At 43.8% G+C, this 17538-nt stretch overlaps 1 protein-coding gene across 1 annotated transcript in view; it reads right to left on the bottom strand.

Moving 5' to 3' along the window:
• The window catches only part of Acvr1 (activin A receptor type 1), a 122981-nt gene that overhangs the window by 88420 nt on the left and 17023 nt on the right, over nt 1-17538 (bottom strand). Inside the window, exon 2 of the mRNA XM_055600121.1 lies at nt 7549-7645. The gene's annotated coding sequence lies outside the window, so the exon portion shown is untranslated. The remainder of the gene's footprint in view (nt 1-7548; nt 7646-17538) is intronic.

Here is a 17538-nt window from a genome sequence, read left to right as displayed (position 1 = left end):
CAACACAAAACTTAACACAGTGATGCCATGGCATTCAGAAAAAGACAACCTGCACCAAGAAGCCATCTTGACATGCCAGAGGGCGTTCACTATCTAATATGACTTGTCAAGGGGTCGCATCTCTTCAGAGAAGCCCCTTTCATTTGTCATCTCTTATTTTGCCATCTGTAGACAAAAGATAAACAAAACCGTGCTCGGTAATGCTAGGCCTCTTGGTGTAGCCTGGGAGTGGCCTGTGAGGGAACCCTGGAAGAGCCTACAGTAAGAAAGCAGTTTCCAAGAAGGAAAGGCAGGTTACATCTGAAAGTATTCTTTAATTGTCCCTCCTTCTGTAGCTAACCGAAGTCTCCTTCTGCCTGATATTTTATGGGGATAAACGAATAAGCCTCATTACAGGATGACCAAATCACCAGGTATTTTTCCCATGATTCTCCTCCCCCAGTGCTGGCCAGAGGGTTCATCTGGGAGAGGGGGCTTGTCACCAAGCCTGAGAACCAGAATTCAGTCCCTGGGACCCATATGGTGGAAGGAGAAAACCAATTGTCCTCTGCCCTCCACAAGTGTGCCATGAATGTGTGTATATGCACACACCTACACAACACGCATACATGATAAACACACACAAGAATGCACGCATGCAAACCCATGCCAATAAATAAAAACATTTACAAGGACAGAATCATCTTCCCACAGTGCTTAGGTTCACCCTCTGTTCTCCTTTCCTGGCTCTGCCCATCAGGAAATGACTGTTATGCTCTGACAACAGAGAAGCTCATCTTATCCTCTTAGGTCCTAGGTCTCCAGCCCCTGGTGGAATGAAGGGGACACCCACCTCTACTGCCACCGTGTGCCATCAATATAGGACCCTGAGTTTGTTCCTCCAACTTTATGTTTCTTTCACCTACAAAATGAGACTAAGGATGCCAACTTAACCCAGCTTGAGGCCTGCAGATTACAGGCAGCTGGTAACCTCTTTTGAAGAGAGAGAACCGTCTGCTCCACTCAAACAGCACAATTTTTCTTTCCTCCTTTGGAAATCTAAGGGCATTTGAGGAAGTGAGTTCCCCTCTGCACGGAGCCCAGTATGACAAGGCATCTAAGGAGAGTTTCCCTGGAGAAGAGGATAAGGAACGCAGAATGAGCGCTGACGAGACCAGCCTTTGACATCACCCTGTTATCTTCCAGAATGAGACGATAGGATGTTTATTTATTACATGTGCGCGTGCACACATGGCCATCACGTGTACACAGGCTCATATGATACCACAACACACTTATAGAGGTCAGAAGACAACTCTTGTAGGCTGGTCTTCTCCTCCATCATGTGAACGCCCAGGATCCAACTCAAGTCATCAGGCTTAGGGGTCAGCTCCTTTACCTATTAACCATCTCATCAGTGTGACAATGTCTTTTGTACTATACGCTTTGAACAGGGCGATTCGAAGATTAGTGGGAAGGGGACACAAGGTAGACACTGCTTGTTACTCTTCTGTCAAACTTTGAGGGGTGTAACGTTTTAATAGCATTTATATCCATTTTATGGTCACGAACTTGAACTAACCCAGACAAATACTTTGAAAACAGCCACCCAACTTCATTCTATGGGTAATCGTTAAGTTTTAATCAGGATGTGGTTCAATTTCTGGAACAGTGAACATTAAGATAAGTTCATCATGGAAACTGTGCAAAAGAGGGAAGGGAAAGAATGGAGGGGGAAACTGGGGAGGATGGAGAGGAAAGGAAAGAGGAGGAAGAGGGGAGAAGGGAGGAGGAGAAGGAGGGAGGAGGAGGAGGAGAGAAGGAACAAAAGACCCGCCCCCTCCAGCCAATAAGCGATGGTGGCTGCTGGCTGGGAATACTTCCCTTTTTGCAGCTGTCCTCTCCTGCAGTTGGCAGGAAGCACTGCCAACCTGGGACTGGCCTCCAGTGAGGACAGCATTGTTTTATTGGCTACTTAGGCAGTGCACCCACCATTAATGGAGTTTTTATCTCTCCTTTTTCCTGTCAGAACAGAACCAGCCAGACTGACTCTGTTATTATCATTAAGAAAGCTTTTTCTCCCTCCCCCAGACACACGCTCTTTAATCCAAACAACATCTGGGAAACTCCTGCCTCTATCGTGTAGAAAGGAAACAGATACGGAGGGAAAGGTGAAAAAAGTACAGCTCTAGCCACACTGGAAAACCAATAAATTCCAACAGGCAAAGGTTGCTTGAGCCACCCTGAACCTCTGAGATGCTGCTGATCTCAAAAAGCCAGTGTCACTGTGAGCTGTAACCAGACTACTGCCATTTTGACATGTAGTTTTTCTAAAATCAAACAAAAACAGAAGACATGGAAAGAAAAATGATATGCTGGGAAATGTCCGTGCTAACAAGTCCAATTTTAAATAAAAATCCTATTTAGAAGATTATTTTTAATATTATTAATATTTAATATTTTTCTCCAAAAGGGTAAATACAAGGACTGTCTATAAGTCATCACAGTGAGTCCATCACTAAAGTAGAAACTAACAGGAAAACCTGGCAGCACTAAACCCAGATAATACATCCTCTTGTCCTGGACCGCTGCCTCCTTTGCAGCTGAAGTGTCCCATGCGATCAGATCACACTCTGAAGTGCGCTTCTTGCTCAGACCATGCTCTGAGACATCAAGTCCACATAAGAGAACCCACAAAGCCAACCACACTGCAGTTCACACTGGGGCTTCCAGCCGCTCAGCCCCTGGTCCCTTGCCTCAGCCATGCTGTCTGAAAGCATGCACACCCTACTCTCTACTGCATGCTGGAACAAGGCCTACGGGGACCCAAGTGTAGGTCCCTTCAACACCGACCCTAAGTAAACAGACCTTAAAATTTTAAGAGGTCCAACACACAGGTGCCAAGCAATCCCTCCTGCCCCTCCCCCACACTACAGTTTATCCCGTTTACTACTAACAGCCACGTAAGGTTAGAAGTGTTTACTTCCTCAGACCTGCTCATAACCCCAAGCTGAACATCTGAGTATCAGCAAAAGTTAACCATTAACTTTTAATTTTTGTTATTGTTCCATTCAGAAAAAAAAAAAGGTGGGGGGTGAGTCACTAAGTGTCTGAGCTACAGGCTGCTGCTGGCTCCCGGGAAGCTGTGCCTAATGACAGGCTCCATAAGGTAACGTGATCCTCTCACAGTGGGAGACTTGAGTAAGCACTGGCCTCTCTCTGCTCTCGCCTTCCCATTGTCCCACCCTGCAGGGCCAGCTGTTTCTGACAGCCAAATTGCTGCATGCTAAGCAATGAACGCTGTCAGGGAAGGAATTTTCATCTCTATAATGCATAGGCCTCTGTGGACAAATTATACAGCTTATGGTGCTGGCTGCAGGATGCTGCTCCGGGCTTGAAGTGCTGCCAAAACACAGCCTGTCCTGCACCAGCCCCAGCCCCAAGCTGACAAGACAGTCACCAAAAATAATAATAATAATCCGAATGGCCAGACAGAATTGGAACATGTGTTTTCGGAGACAAACCACACCTGTGGGGAACAGCCATCTCACACCGATCTTTGAAGTAACAGAGAGGGGTAAGGTATGAGCACTCACCAAGCTATGTCATAGCAGGGCCACCTAGCACAGCATCCTTTGCTACCCTGAAGACATGGGCCCCACACAGTGGCATGGTCCCCAGGGCTCTGCTTCTACTTACTCGGAGGACGTTACTACTTCTTGAAAGGCAACAAAAATGGAAGAGACCCAAAATTAGTGCTCGTCCGTAATAAAGAAGGGCCTCACCGCGTGCTTCCTGGGGTCGTTCCTCCCCAGCTCTGCAAGCTGCATGACAGCTTTTCCAGTAATGATCCCTGACTCCAACTTGGGACACCAAGAGCTCCTTTTCTGAGTCTGTTCTGAGGACAAACTACATCAAGCAGCATGCACAATGAATTGGATTTGGGGTAGGATGTGACCTAGATTGACCAAGCTGCAGTGACTCTGGGATCTTCACTGGGAAGATAACTAGAAAAGAAAGTCTGGTTTTCTCCATATGCATGAATATGGGAGAATATGCCACAGCAGTCCTGCTTTCAGAGAGAAAAATCTTGCCTGAGAATGACAGAGGAAGAATTTGTGTGCACGGAGCTGGGGGCTGGGGGTGGGGCAAGAGGGGACAGGGACTAGGTCTCAGGGACACTGCTTGAGCGATGGTCTGCCCAGAGCTGGAGCGACCATTCAGTGTTGCCTTCCCTGAGCTTTCCAGGGCTTACAAACGCAAACTAAGCATGCACATCCTCACTCCCTCCAACAGCATCCAAACACACACCATGAAAAGCAGGAAAAAGGAAAATGATTCCTTGTAGCTATTACGCCTGCTACAAGCTGGAAATGGGAAGTGTGGCATAAATCGGGCCATTCTGCAAAGCAGGTCTAGATGTCTGACCTGAATTCAGGGAGAGACGAGCAAAGCAAGCTCAGGATCTGCATTTTCCTTTAAGGTTATAAATCTTAGCATGGAACAAGTGGCGTAAGGAAAATGGACTGGAACCCAGTGTGAAGGCTTACGTCTGTAGTCCCAGTACTTAAACAACTGAGGCAGAAGAGATGTCATACGTTTAAAGCCAGCCTCAGCTACAAAATAAAACCCTGTCTCAAAAAAAAAAAATAGATAAAGAGATCTCAGATCACACACTTCATGCCCGTGAGACCAGCTACAAGGAGGCTAGGGTCCCGTGGAAGCCATGAGCAGAGCAATAGAGAAGACAGCTACGCACTCAGCCAGGTCACAGCACAGGCATCTGCATGCCATGAGCTGCCAAGGCCATCACTCACTGTCTCCTGCAGCCGTCCACTTTATCATTAACTACTGTCTGGCCGACAAGGGCAGGGTCCAGGTCAAGAACACCCAGAACTTGCAGACAGAAGGCATAAGCAGACCAGGCTGGACTCCCAACCACTCACAGCAAACTATAAATATCCTCCCGGCTGCAGACCTGGCAGAGACACCCATCTCTCTCCCCTGTTGATTACAGAAGTGCAGCCAGGACTTTCCCCCAGGAAAGTCAGCATAAGCAACCAGGCGTGGCAAAAATAGGAGCTGTACACACAGCTTACTCAGCGCCGTGGTAGGCCTTATGTCCATCTTGTCCATCCCTGGCTTCTCATCCCCAAAGATCAAAATGACGAGATGCTCGTGTTGAAAGTGATACATATGTACATACATACATACATTATCATACATACATACATTATACATAAATACATACATATTTAAAATCTCAGTTTGGGGCTCAGAATAAACTATGTAATGTGAAGATGCACAGTGCCACTGGAAGGGGTGACAAGGGGGAAAAGACCAACCTTATCTTCTCCTTTAAGATGCTCACAGAGCCCCAGAGTTTATTTGGCTTTAGGAGGAACCATTCTATAGACATGTTCCTAGTTATGAACATTATTTTTAAAAAATTAAAAAAAAAAAAACAGAACCCCCATAATCCAACACCAACAGCAACAGTCCTTAGCAGGACTTGCCAAAGTGTTGCATACAGCTGGTGCTCCAAAATGTGGACAGAAATAAGCTTCAGAGTACAGAAGGATATGCCACTGCCTTCATGGCATCTCCTACCCATGCTCACTCTTCCACCAGGACGCTGGGAGTGTCTGTGGTGAGCAGTTTCAGACATTAAGAATCAGAACAGCAAGTATGAAGGGCCTGAAACTCCACACAGAAGTCAATTCCTCCATTTACCACATTATTCCTTGAAAGACCCCAAATCTGACAATACTCTTTCTGGACAAGAACATCCAAGACTACTTAAAAATTCCTCCACTTAAAATTCAGGCAATGTCATCAATGACCAGTCACAACAACAGTCAAGTTCAGACAATGGTACACTTCACCTATACCCTCCTCTCCCACTTCCAGTACAGATTAGATAGAGATAGATAGATAGATAGATAGATAGATAGATAGATAGATAGATAGATAGATAGATAGGTAAGTGGTGTGATAATCAGGGGTTAAACGGAAATGACACTGCACACAGAACGCTCTTAATGAAAGTGTTCACTCTGGGCAGGGATCTGTTAAAACATTCATCTGCTACTAGAGACCCACTGTGAATTCCAGGTTTCCCAATTCAAAGGACAACATATGTAATCACATCCCCCATGATACAGAATAAACCTCTCAGTCTTCAACAGTCATTCCTTAAAAATGAACATTTTGGACTGGGGATTCAGTTCAGGGACAGTGTACTTGCCTGGTATGTACAATGCCCTGAGTGTGAGCTCTAGCACAACAACAACAACAAAAAGGAGGGCGGGGAGGAATTTAGTCCTAATCAAACCATTTCTAAACCGATAGTCCCGTTGAGTTTGGAGGTAGGAGTCTTTTACGAATGGTAAGTGGAGTTTCAAAGAGCTCAGTGTAACAAACGGTTCCGATCAGTGAGGCAGCTGGTTATGCCATTCCCTTTCTGCAAAGTAACAAAATACAAACCCACAGCCACTGTTGTGATGACCGACATACCCCAGAGAGCACCACCCAAGTCTGAAGTCTTTCTACAGGCAGCTTGTAACATTCCTAAATCACGGCCCCTGTCCCAGTTTCTCCCATATAATAAACACTAGTGGACACGAAGTTCTCAATACTTTTAGGTACCAAGCATTGCTGTGCAAGGAATTTACCTGCAAATTATTACCCTTAATTCTCCCGAAATGCACCATGATGCAACAAGTTATCTTCATTTTACAGATGAACACGCTTCAGGATCACAGAAGTAACGTGACTTCTCTAATATCACTCCCACTAAGGTGAGGTAGAGCAGCACTCTGGCTGCCTAACATTACAGGCCATTTTGCCCACTGTGTTATAGGGAGGAATACCATGGCACAGGATTAACCTGTACCTTATGAGCATGTCTATTGTGATGGAACACTGTCACTCCAAGTAACGATTTTATTACAAGGACTTTAGCAGTCACTGGATCTGTGGATTACAATAAAACTTAAAAGGAAGTGGATCACTAAATTCCAGCTTGAAAATACAAGCATGGCTAAAATTAATCACCTCCAAATGCTTTGTTCAAAAAAGTCATGGCATCACTTTAAGAGGATTTAGAATGGCAGCATCCACTCAAAGTAAGACTGGGGCAAAAGGAAAAGAAAAACAAAACGGAACACTGAAAACCTTAAAATTAAAACAAATAGAGAAGAGCATAATTAGGAAAACAGCCAAAGGCCCATGCTCAAAGAAAAGCCACTCATAGCAGCTGTGCATGCAGAGGGTTAAAATAGAGCCTATCAGCCAATGACACAAAGCAACCACCTCCAGTGGGTGCCAGGCTACCCTCCCTGACTCTGACCTCCACTGAACCTCAGGAGATCATATTCAGGTGCCTGCAAGCGTCTTCTGGAGATGGTGGGTAAGATGGCATATTCCTACAATCGCAGCACTGAGGATGATTCCAGTGACAATAAAGACTTCCAAGAGGCAGACATGACAAATTCTCAAGTAACAGTGACAAGTCTCCAAAAGGCCTCATCCAGCAGACCTCCAGAGCCACTGTCCCAGCCAGCTTACCAGACTGTCCACTGCTCATTCACTGTGGTATCACCTCTGTTCCCTTTTCAGACACTCGCTGAAGGGCCCAAAGGCACCAAGGGCAGCTCCTCTGCTCCTACCAAAAGGGAAGAAGACATTACCAAAACAAACAACAAAGAAAGGTTGTACCAATCAAAGAAACAATCCATGGCTGCTGGCAAAGGTGTTGTGAGTGGAGTAGCTAGCGCCACCTGGAAGTCATGTCCATATCCTACTCTTAGAGCATGCGATAGGGCATCTTTCAGTAAGGTTCGTGACGAGTCCCCCTAAAAAGGTTCAGGGACTCAAGGAGATTCAAAGTTCTAAGACGTGACCACACCACAAGTGCCCTGATTTACTCAGTAGATTGACCCATTGATGGATTCACAATTTGATGCCATTATCCTGCAATATAGGTACTAAGCTTAGAACTAACGGGCCATCGACTTCTGGAAACAGGAGCTGACCCACGTAAACAGGGCCTCCTTTGAGCGTGTTTCTCTCAGGTATTTGTCTGAGGCCTGACTTACACGAAGCTTATTTGGAATAGGGTCTTTACAAATTAATTACACTAATTAGGTTAAGGATCTCAGGCTGAGATCATCCTGGATTATCTGTGTGGGCCTTAATTCCAAAGACAGTGTTCTTACAGGAGATACAAGGAGAGAAGGAAAAGATCCTGTGAGAGCGAGGCACAGACCAGCGCTATCCAGTCACAAGCCAAGCCAAACTGGATGGAGCTTGAAAGGACAAGAAAGGAGTCTCCCTGCAGGATACCAGGAGAACAACCCTGCTGGCACCTTCACTTCAGACTCCTACAACTGGGAGTTCATTCCTGTCCCATAAGTCATCAAGTTTGCTCTAGGACACCAGTAAGAAGAGAGCAAGGAAAATGGCCACTGGGGAAAGAAGAGTATGGGAGCCCTATAAGTCAGAAGAAAAAAGAGCAAAGAAAGCCCGGCTAGCTGGCCAGGGAAGAAACCATGAAGAGAGGCAGCTGTTTGCAGCACCAGCCATCAAAAGGAGACCCAAAAGCTCAGTGTGTTTTGGGGCTAAACAGCAACCTGAATGTCAAGCTTAACTCTACAGTTTTATTAGCTAATGGGGACTCACTAGACACTCTCCTACAAGAGAAACAATCCACAATGTGCTGTGGTAGGAATATCAATATAATAATAAAACGGAGAGTGAGCTATCTCTGAATACCTGATAGTCCTTTCCCTTTGTCAAGAAAAATCCTTGAAAAACAAAACCTGGGCGTCCACATCCTTATCTCCAGAACCTGTGACTGCTGCTTACACGACAAGGGACTCTGCAGATACAATTAAATAAGGATTTGGAGGTGAGCTGATTATCCTAGATTATCCTGGTGGGCCCTAAATATAACCACAAGCTTCCCTTTAAGAGGGAGCCAGGGAGGACTGTGACTCCAGAGAGAAAGTGATGAGACCACAGGAGCAGAGATTGAAAGAAATGTCCTTTACAGCCAGAAGGGACCACAAGCCCATGGAAGCAAATTCTCCCTGAGACTCTCTGAAGCTGTAAGGGAATAAACCCTTGTGTTTGGAGATTTAAAATGTCATAACTTGGCAGAGCAGCAATAGCAAATTAATTTTTATGTTTCCATTCTGTCCTGAGATTGAAGTAATTTTTCTTCTCTGGATTCTTACTGAAATGACTCCCCCTTTCTTCCACCCCTTCGCTCTTCTAAGTTGGTCCCAGTCAATTCTCCACCAATTCACAATCATCATCACCCTGCATCCGTGATTAACACTTCCCAACTCGGTTTTTGAGACCTCTTTGCCTTGTAAATCTAAGTGTGAAAATGGCTTAGTTCATGAGAATCGCACAGTGTGTGAATCAAGTCTCAGGACCTGGGTTTAGATCCCAGAAGCCATGTAGAGTAGACAGTGTGGCCCATAATCCCAGCACTCCTACTGAATGAGGGAGACCAGAGAAAAAAGGAAACCCCCCAGCCAGCTAGCCCGGCACACACAGCAGCCAACAACAGACACTGTTTCCACCAAAGTGGAAGAACCAACACTCAACGTTGTCCTCTGACTGCCAGGAGCTCCACGGAACACAAACACACATACCTAAACATTACTGCAATGATTCTCCCTCCTCCAAGGGAGACAGGGAGACGCATTCCAGATCCCCAGCTGATTCCTGAAACTCTGAACAGTGCCCACACCCACAGACACCTGCCTTCACCTCCTCCTTTACGTGTCTATGAAAAGCCTAACTGGTAAATCAGACACAGTCATGGATTAATAATATACCAATATGTATAATAAGTAAAAGCGTCTGCATGATGACTCTTGCTCTTTAGTGCCATTATTAAACAGTAAGAGTTTCTGAGACACTGCCATGGAGGGTCGAGCTGATTAACTGAGATGGTTATTAAGTGACTAACGGAATAAAGGAGCGATGTTTATAATAATAAAGGACTAACGGAATAAAGGAGGATGCTCTTAGATTGTTCGGAAACACAAGCAACTTAAAACTCAGAAACTTCTTTCCAGAACTGTTCATTGTGTTGTTTGGGGGCTTGAGACAACATGCAACAACTGAAATCACAGAAGGAAAAACTGCAGGTGTGCGGGATGGATTGGGAGTCCAGGGCTAAGAAGATAATCCGAGAACTCCACAGAAACCAGCACATGCATGCACACTCGCCCTGCATACACACACACACAGACACACACACACACACAAGTACATACCTGCACACTTCCCCTGCATACACACACATACACATTCACAAATAAGTACATACCTGCATACACACACACACACAAACACACTCACAAACAAGTACATACCTGCATACACACACATACACACACACACACACACACACAAAGTCACAAGAATGAATAGGAAAAAAAGAATCCTCTTTTTTTATTTAATTTTTATTTTTATTCTTTTGAGAGCAGGAGGCTGTTTAAAGTCTCCAAAAAGAAAAAAGAAGAAGAAGAAAGACAGCAGCATATGCCAAGCTGAAAAAAATAGGTTATTTTTGGTCTCATATAATCTAAACTAGACTGGAACTCCTGATCCTTGTGATTCTACAAACGCTGGGATTATGGTCACATGCTTGCCACACCTAGCAAGAAATGTGGGGAGGTGGGGGAGAGAAACAGGGAGGAAGACAGGATGGCTAAAACAGAAAGAAAAAAAAATTGAACAAAAAAAATGCACATGGGCTTATCAGAAGGGGTCAGTAGGTAAACTCCTAGGAAAGGACATTGAAAGAATTAAAAAAAAAAAAAAAAAACCACACATAAGAGTTTACAAGGCATTTACACAGAAGGCCCCTGATAAATCTTTTATCTCTAATTAAAATAGAAAGTTTATTTTACATTTCAACTTGTTACAGGCAATGCATATATAAAACAGAAACTGAAAGTTTCATGAAATAATTCTTATCCTTGCAAGACATGAATTTTTATCCAAAGCTTCTGCTTCCTTTTATTTATAATCTTGGATGTTACTCACTAAATTGACCCAGTAATGGTCTTAAAACCAATAGTTTTTCAAAAAAAATAAATACCAAGACCTGAATGTCAAGGTCAAAGATTGACCTGGGCAAAAAAGATTATTAACAGCAAAACAGACAAACAAAGAAACAACAACAACAAAAAAAACCCTATTCTACTCTCCTTTAATTTTATGGCAATGGGGGTAGGGACTTACAACTTTTGCTCTATAACTGCTTTACAACAAAGGGAAGATTTTTTTTTTAAGGCTTTAAAATTCAACATCAGAAATAATCTCTACTCCAAGGGAAGCTTGTGATTTGCTCATTACCATTCCCTACTCAACCACTAAGTCCCAACCCATCTGGTTGTTAAATTTGAGACCTGCTTTGACACTGAATGCTCCATCCAAGGAACTTACCTGCTATGAGCTACACAAAGGTAAATGAGACCTGGTCCTTACATACATTCAAAGACTGTGGCGTCTGCTGAAAACAACTACGAAAGAACTAGACAAGTATTGATATAGGATACATTAAAAAGGATAAACTGGTTTTAGCCAGTAGCTTCATAGAGAAGAAGATGGCGCTGGGACGAGGGAGGGGACCAGGACAACTGAGGTAGTGACAGAAGAGTACCAGAAGCTTGGCTCAACCTTGTACAGCATGTGCCCAAATCCTCCATCCTCCTCCCGTTAAGGTGTGATTATGGGAAATGAGGCTCCGTATGACAGGCTCAACAAATATGATGAGGTAGAAAGGGCAGTAACAGTTTCTAGGACCGGGTCATTTTCTGTTTCTTGAGATGACTACTCTTAGACCACGGCCTCCATGTTCTGGGGAAGCTCAGTGGAGGCATTACAGGTAGGTGTGTCGGGCGCCAGTCCCAGCTGAACTCTCAACTGACAGCACCAGCAGCCAGACGTGAGGGAGTGGAAAGAATGAATTGTCAGGGAGATCCAGTCCCCGAAGGCTCCCAGCTTCGGCCCCAGACATGAGACGGAGAAAAAGCTGCCCTTGCCGTGTACAACACAAGCCCTGACTCACTAACAGTGAACATCAGCAAATGAGTATCAGGTTAGGTTTTGGGGGGAGGGGAGCTACACAAAAATGAGTTGACTGGGATCGTAGCAGTCTAATTGAGACTTTCTCTGCAGTATAAGAGGATGTGCTAGAAGAGTTTGAAAGGAAACGCCACCCATCCTAAAAGTCAATCTGAGCAGTTTTACCATTTTTCCCATATACAAAAATGACTACCTCACGGACTGGTCAAGGATTTGTATGAATGGATTGGAAAGAGTATATGAGCAGTGGTGTATAAGAAGTGTCTGCAGCAAGCTAGAGAAAGAACAGACAAAGTTAGTGATGCTGGCTACACTTTTCCTAACCATACCATCTTACAAGCGCATTGCCAGGGGGGTAAAGGTGACCTAGAGGAATCAAGAACTGCAGCAGTTCTCACTTCTCTGCCATCCAAGCTTAACCAGTCTCCACTCCGAGCCTCTTTTCATAGTTCAAGCCGAGTCAGAACAGTCACTCAGTCTCATCTGAGACCAGGGCTCATCCAACCAGATGTGCCACCCGTGATAGACCAACGCTTTCCCAAAAACACCTTGTCCTTTGACACAATCCACTAACCACATGTACCGTTAGATTCAGGAGCCAAGTTACTGTAACATTCTCTAAAACACTTCAATCTCAAGTTCTGTCCCTATTATTTTATAGGTAAGATATGAACAGTTCTTTCAAGTAAAAAGTTCTGAGAGCACTGTTACAAAATTCCATACAGTCATCTTCTGCTGCAAAAAAAAAAGAATATATATATATATATATATATAAATATATATATATATATATATATACACACACACATATATTCAGATTCATATACTTTAAAAATATTTCTAATACTCTTTACTCACTGCTTTGGTTGTCTTTTAAACTTAGCAGCATCCACAGAAGTAGAGTTTATGCAGAACACTCAAGAACTAAAAAGAGCCTACAAACATGGTACAGCATTCAGATAACCTCCTAAGGTTAGCAGCACTAGAGTCTGTGTTAAAGCTGCCAATTTAAGAGCTTTTCTTTTTTCTCTTTCAAACCTCAGCAATTCTTGGCACACTACTCACAATTACACAAAGTATTCTACACATAAATTTATTCACATTTACTTCATTTTCAAAATGACTCATTGTTAGCAGAAGACACAGGCCACAGATATACATGTATAGACCAGCAAGAATAATGAGCAAGCCTAACTGCTTGAATGGTAGCCATTTTGCTCCTTCATGCTCTGCTCTCAGTTCCCGGAATAGTCGACCTTAACCTTCCGCTCCATGGGTCAGCGCTTCCTGCAATGGCTTTCAACTTGAAGTCTGTAGATTAATGAGAGAGAGCCGCAGCTCTATGTAGGCTGGGGCTAGCAGCTACCTTGTTGAACAATGAACATTCAGAGAATCTTTGAAAATGGAAATTCAAAGGGAAGAGAAAAAGCAATTTTAGAAAATTGCAAAATTTGATATACATGTCAACAGAGAAACATCCAAAATGATAAAAAAGACTAGATGTTTCAGAAAAACTATACTGAGTATTCCACCAGACTCTCTAGACAACCAAGTCCCAGACAAGATCTTGAGAAGCAGATCTTAAACACTTAGAAAGTGGCTCCCTAGGAGCTTTGAAGTAACCATAAAGCCATGTAAGAGTGACACAGTTTCCTTCTCCAGTAAGACCCCCACACTAGCAGGTCAAGGGAGTGTACTCATCTGGCTATAGCAGAGCACATAACAAAGCCTCTTAGGAAATATGTGTGATTTAACATGGACAGAAAGCTGAGGCAGCATGAAACATGCCTGTTAAATTTCCACATCAAGGGCAATGTTTAAAAATCAAATATTCCCCCCTCCCCCCCAAAAAAAAGTCTATTGATATGGACAGGACCCGCCAAACTAAAAAATAAGCAAAACTGAGGTCCTAAAGGACAAGTGGCAAGCACAGGGCAAGGGAGCAGGGACCTAGCAGGAGCACTCATGAGACATATTTGAGATTTCTGCTAGTAGCCAGAATCAGTGAATAGGACAATGTGACCCTCTCAAATATAGAAGTCTAGGCTAAATACATGTGGAAATAAAAAAAAAAAAAAAGACAGTACTGAAATAGTTCATACACGTTCAACTGCATGCATCTCAGAGGAGCTTGATGGGGTCTAGGCTACCCCGCCATCTCTGTTACCCAGAAAGCTCTGCAGGAGTTACCATGGGGCTGTGTTCAGGCAGAGCTTAATCATGGCCTCAAATCTCTGGAATAGACTATCAATTTGGGTGTCTTAGAGAAGCCAGGAAGTGCTTGCTTCTTCTAAGCGAAAAGAGGCAGAGCCTCTCTATGTAGACCAGACCCACCTACCGGTATCAACCCTCCTGCCTCAACCTTTCATGTGCTGGGATTACAGATGTGTCCCACCGTGCCCACTCTAGACAAAGTTAGGTAAGGCCATCCTCAAAACAGTTGCCAGTGATCGTTCCAAGTTTCAAATCTAATCAAATCTCTTTCCTGCCTACAATTCCCCAATAGGAACAAAGTCTGAGAATGGTGTCTGAATTGTTCAGCAAACAGGAAGTAGTGTTGGTGAGGGAATCCCCTCCTCACCTTTCCAGGTCAAAGTCATTAGGCCATACTCACTGTAAGCTATTGTCTAGCAAAACTATCTGAAGTTTCCAGAGTGCACCATGTTTTCTTCCTATGCCCTCCACCTCTGAGTGAAATGTTCTCCATGCTGGAGTGCCCGTCCTTACATCACCAGGCAAACTTGCCACTCAACACCCATCCTGCCAGGACCTTGCCTACATGCTTTCCCAAAAGTGAGTATGTGTTTCCCCCTTGGATCTTTCTTTTACAGTGCATACCTTCTACATCTGCCAAACTGAACCCAGACACCTATTCATGTGGCTCCCTCACTAAGCCGTGAACTCTCCTGCAGCCAGCCACCTCTGGGGCGTTGTGTCATTGGCACAGAACCTGAAACATAGTCAGTATTCAAAGAAAAAAGAAAAGTTAAAAAGCATGAACCTGAGTCAAACAGACCCAAAAATAAAGACTGAGGCATTTTTTATTAATTATTATTATTCTTAACACTTCATTCTACCCAGGCAGTGGTGGCGCACACCTTTAATCCTGACACTCAGGAGGCAGAGGCAGGCAGATCTCTGTGAGTTCGAGGATAGCCTGGTCTACAAAGGAAGTTCTAGAATAGGCTGTTATACATAGAAAAACCCTGCCTCAATAAACAAAACCAACAAACAAAAACATTCCATTCTACTCTTTCAGAGATGTGTTTCTAGTTACCTCCCACTGATTTACACAAATATTTGGTACTTGTTCCAATCTCCATCGAAAGGGAACATTACTGACATGTATGGTAACACACAATTGGAATTCCAATACCAGGGAGAAAGAGGCAAGCAGATCTCTGTTCCAGGTCAGGTTGAGCTACAAAAAAATACAAATAAGAGAAACCATCAAGGGATCAGCAGCAGGCACAGAGAGACCAATGATTCTGCCCCAGGACAAGCAAACATCACTAAAGGCGCCACAAGTGCCCCTATCCACAAAACAAACTTCACGCTCTCCCAATGTCACAGACTAAACCAGCCACTTTTAACAGCCCCTCAACAAGGCGAAAAACTGTCCCAGTCAGAATCACAAATCGAACTTTGAGGTTTTAAGCCGAGGACAGCATATTCCGGGGTGAACTCACATGTACCCTCCAATCATCAGGCATATCAACTTTAGAGCTGGGCATGGTGGCTCATGCCTAGAATGTCAACACTGGCTAGGCAAAGGTAGAAACAGCTCAGGTTCAAAGCCCATGAGGGGTACTTTGAGGGGCCTAGGCCAGTTTGAGCTACAATGTGAAAACAATAAAATAAAAGTCTTATTTTATTTTATCAGGGCTGTGGTGGGCCATTGCAGGTCATCTCAGTGGAAGATCTTTATACTGGACAGTCCACTCCAAATGGCAGCAAGCATCACCTTTTGAGTCGCCCTTGCTGGATCCATGGAAAGCAGGAGGGAATCCAGCAAAGGGAAATGACTTTATAGTCTGTCTGACTCATATTTTGCCCTTTGCTCCTCCCAAAAGAAATAAGCTCTTAATGGTACATCTTTGGATGACCAAACATTAACTCATCCTCCTCAATCTCTTTGATGACTAAAATGTTCCTTCCTTCATAATGAAACAGTCTAAAATGTTAATATAAACACAAGAAAACGAGTCTAATTTTTAGGATTTTTCCCTCAACCCAGGATATCCTAAGAAATAAAGAAAAAAAATGGCAATGCAAACTGAATTACACAAAAGAGACTACACTCTACCAGCCCTAAGTAGAGGCAGAAAAAATATTACATGCTTTTGTCATCCTGCGGCTGTAATTAAGGTTGGAGAAAAGCCTACAGTATTCCCCTCCAAGACATTGGATTGAATCCTACTACCTCATCTTTGGGTCCCACTGGTGTGCTCTCTTGAACGTTCCTCTGCATATTTCCAGCTTACCCTGAGGGACTATTTCCTACTTTCAACTGTTTACTGCTCAGCCAAAACCCCTCCTCACTAATCAAAACCTCTGTCTCCAGTTCTAATGCACAGATGCCATTTCTTTATTCTCTCATTTTTCCCTTCTCTGAATCCCAACATTGTAGATTTAATGACTCATCAGAAAAACACAAATAAAAATAAATAAATAAAAACCTGACAGTGGCTCACTGCAATTAAAAAGGAGAAAATGTAACATAATAACCAACCCTCTGGGTTCTCAACACATACTAAGTGTCCATGTTGTGCTCTGTAAGCACTTGCTGAACAAGATAGGTTTTGCTGGACTGTTAGCTCCCAGGGATGGGGGCAGGAAGTAGGGGTGGGCTGGTCATTCATCTCTGTGCTCATCCCTGCCCCACAGTTCATGAGAGGCTCTGATATGCATGCAGCCTTACACAAAGGACGACATTAGAACACAGATATCTGCTTTACGATGGCTTAATGATTTTTTTTTTTTTTGCCTTACAATAGGTTGAAACACGTGTGTATTTAGTAAATCCTATATAACTCATACTTAGAAATGGAAATCTGGGAGCCAGTGGGTAAAAGCACTTGCCTTATACGGCTGATAATCTGGGTTCCATCCCTGGAATCCACATTACAAGCAGAAAGAGACAACTGACTCCTCGGAGTTACCCTCTGACCTCCATATGCCTGCCTTGGCATGTACACACCCATACATCACACACACAAGATAATACTTCTTTTCATGTGAGGCCATGTGTGGTGCTATACAACTTCAATCCTGCCCTTGGAGGGCAGAGACAGGCTGATTTCTGTATGTTCAAGGCCAGCCTGGTCAACACAGAGCTATGTAATGAGACTCTGTCTTCAAAAAGCAACATTTAAAAAAGAAGAAGAAGAAGAAGAAGAAGAAGAAGAAGAAGAAGAAGAAGAAGAAGAAGAAGAAGAAGAAGAA

This window comes from Psammomys obesus, unplaced genomic scaffold (genome assembly GCF_907164565.1).
Source record: "Psammomys obesus unplaced genomic scaffold, mPsaObe1.curated_primary_1811, whole genome shotgun sequence".
Taxonomy (NCBI): Eukaryota; Metazoa; Chordata; class Mammalia; order Rodentia; family Muridae; genus Psammomys; species Psammomys obesus.
Note: the sequence above shows the minus strand (reverse complement) of the source record. Positions and strands in the feature narration are given on the sequence as shown.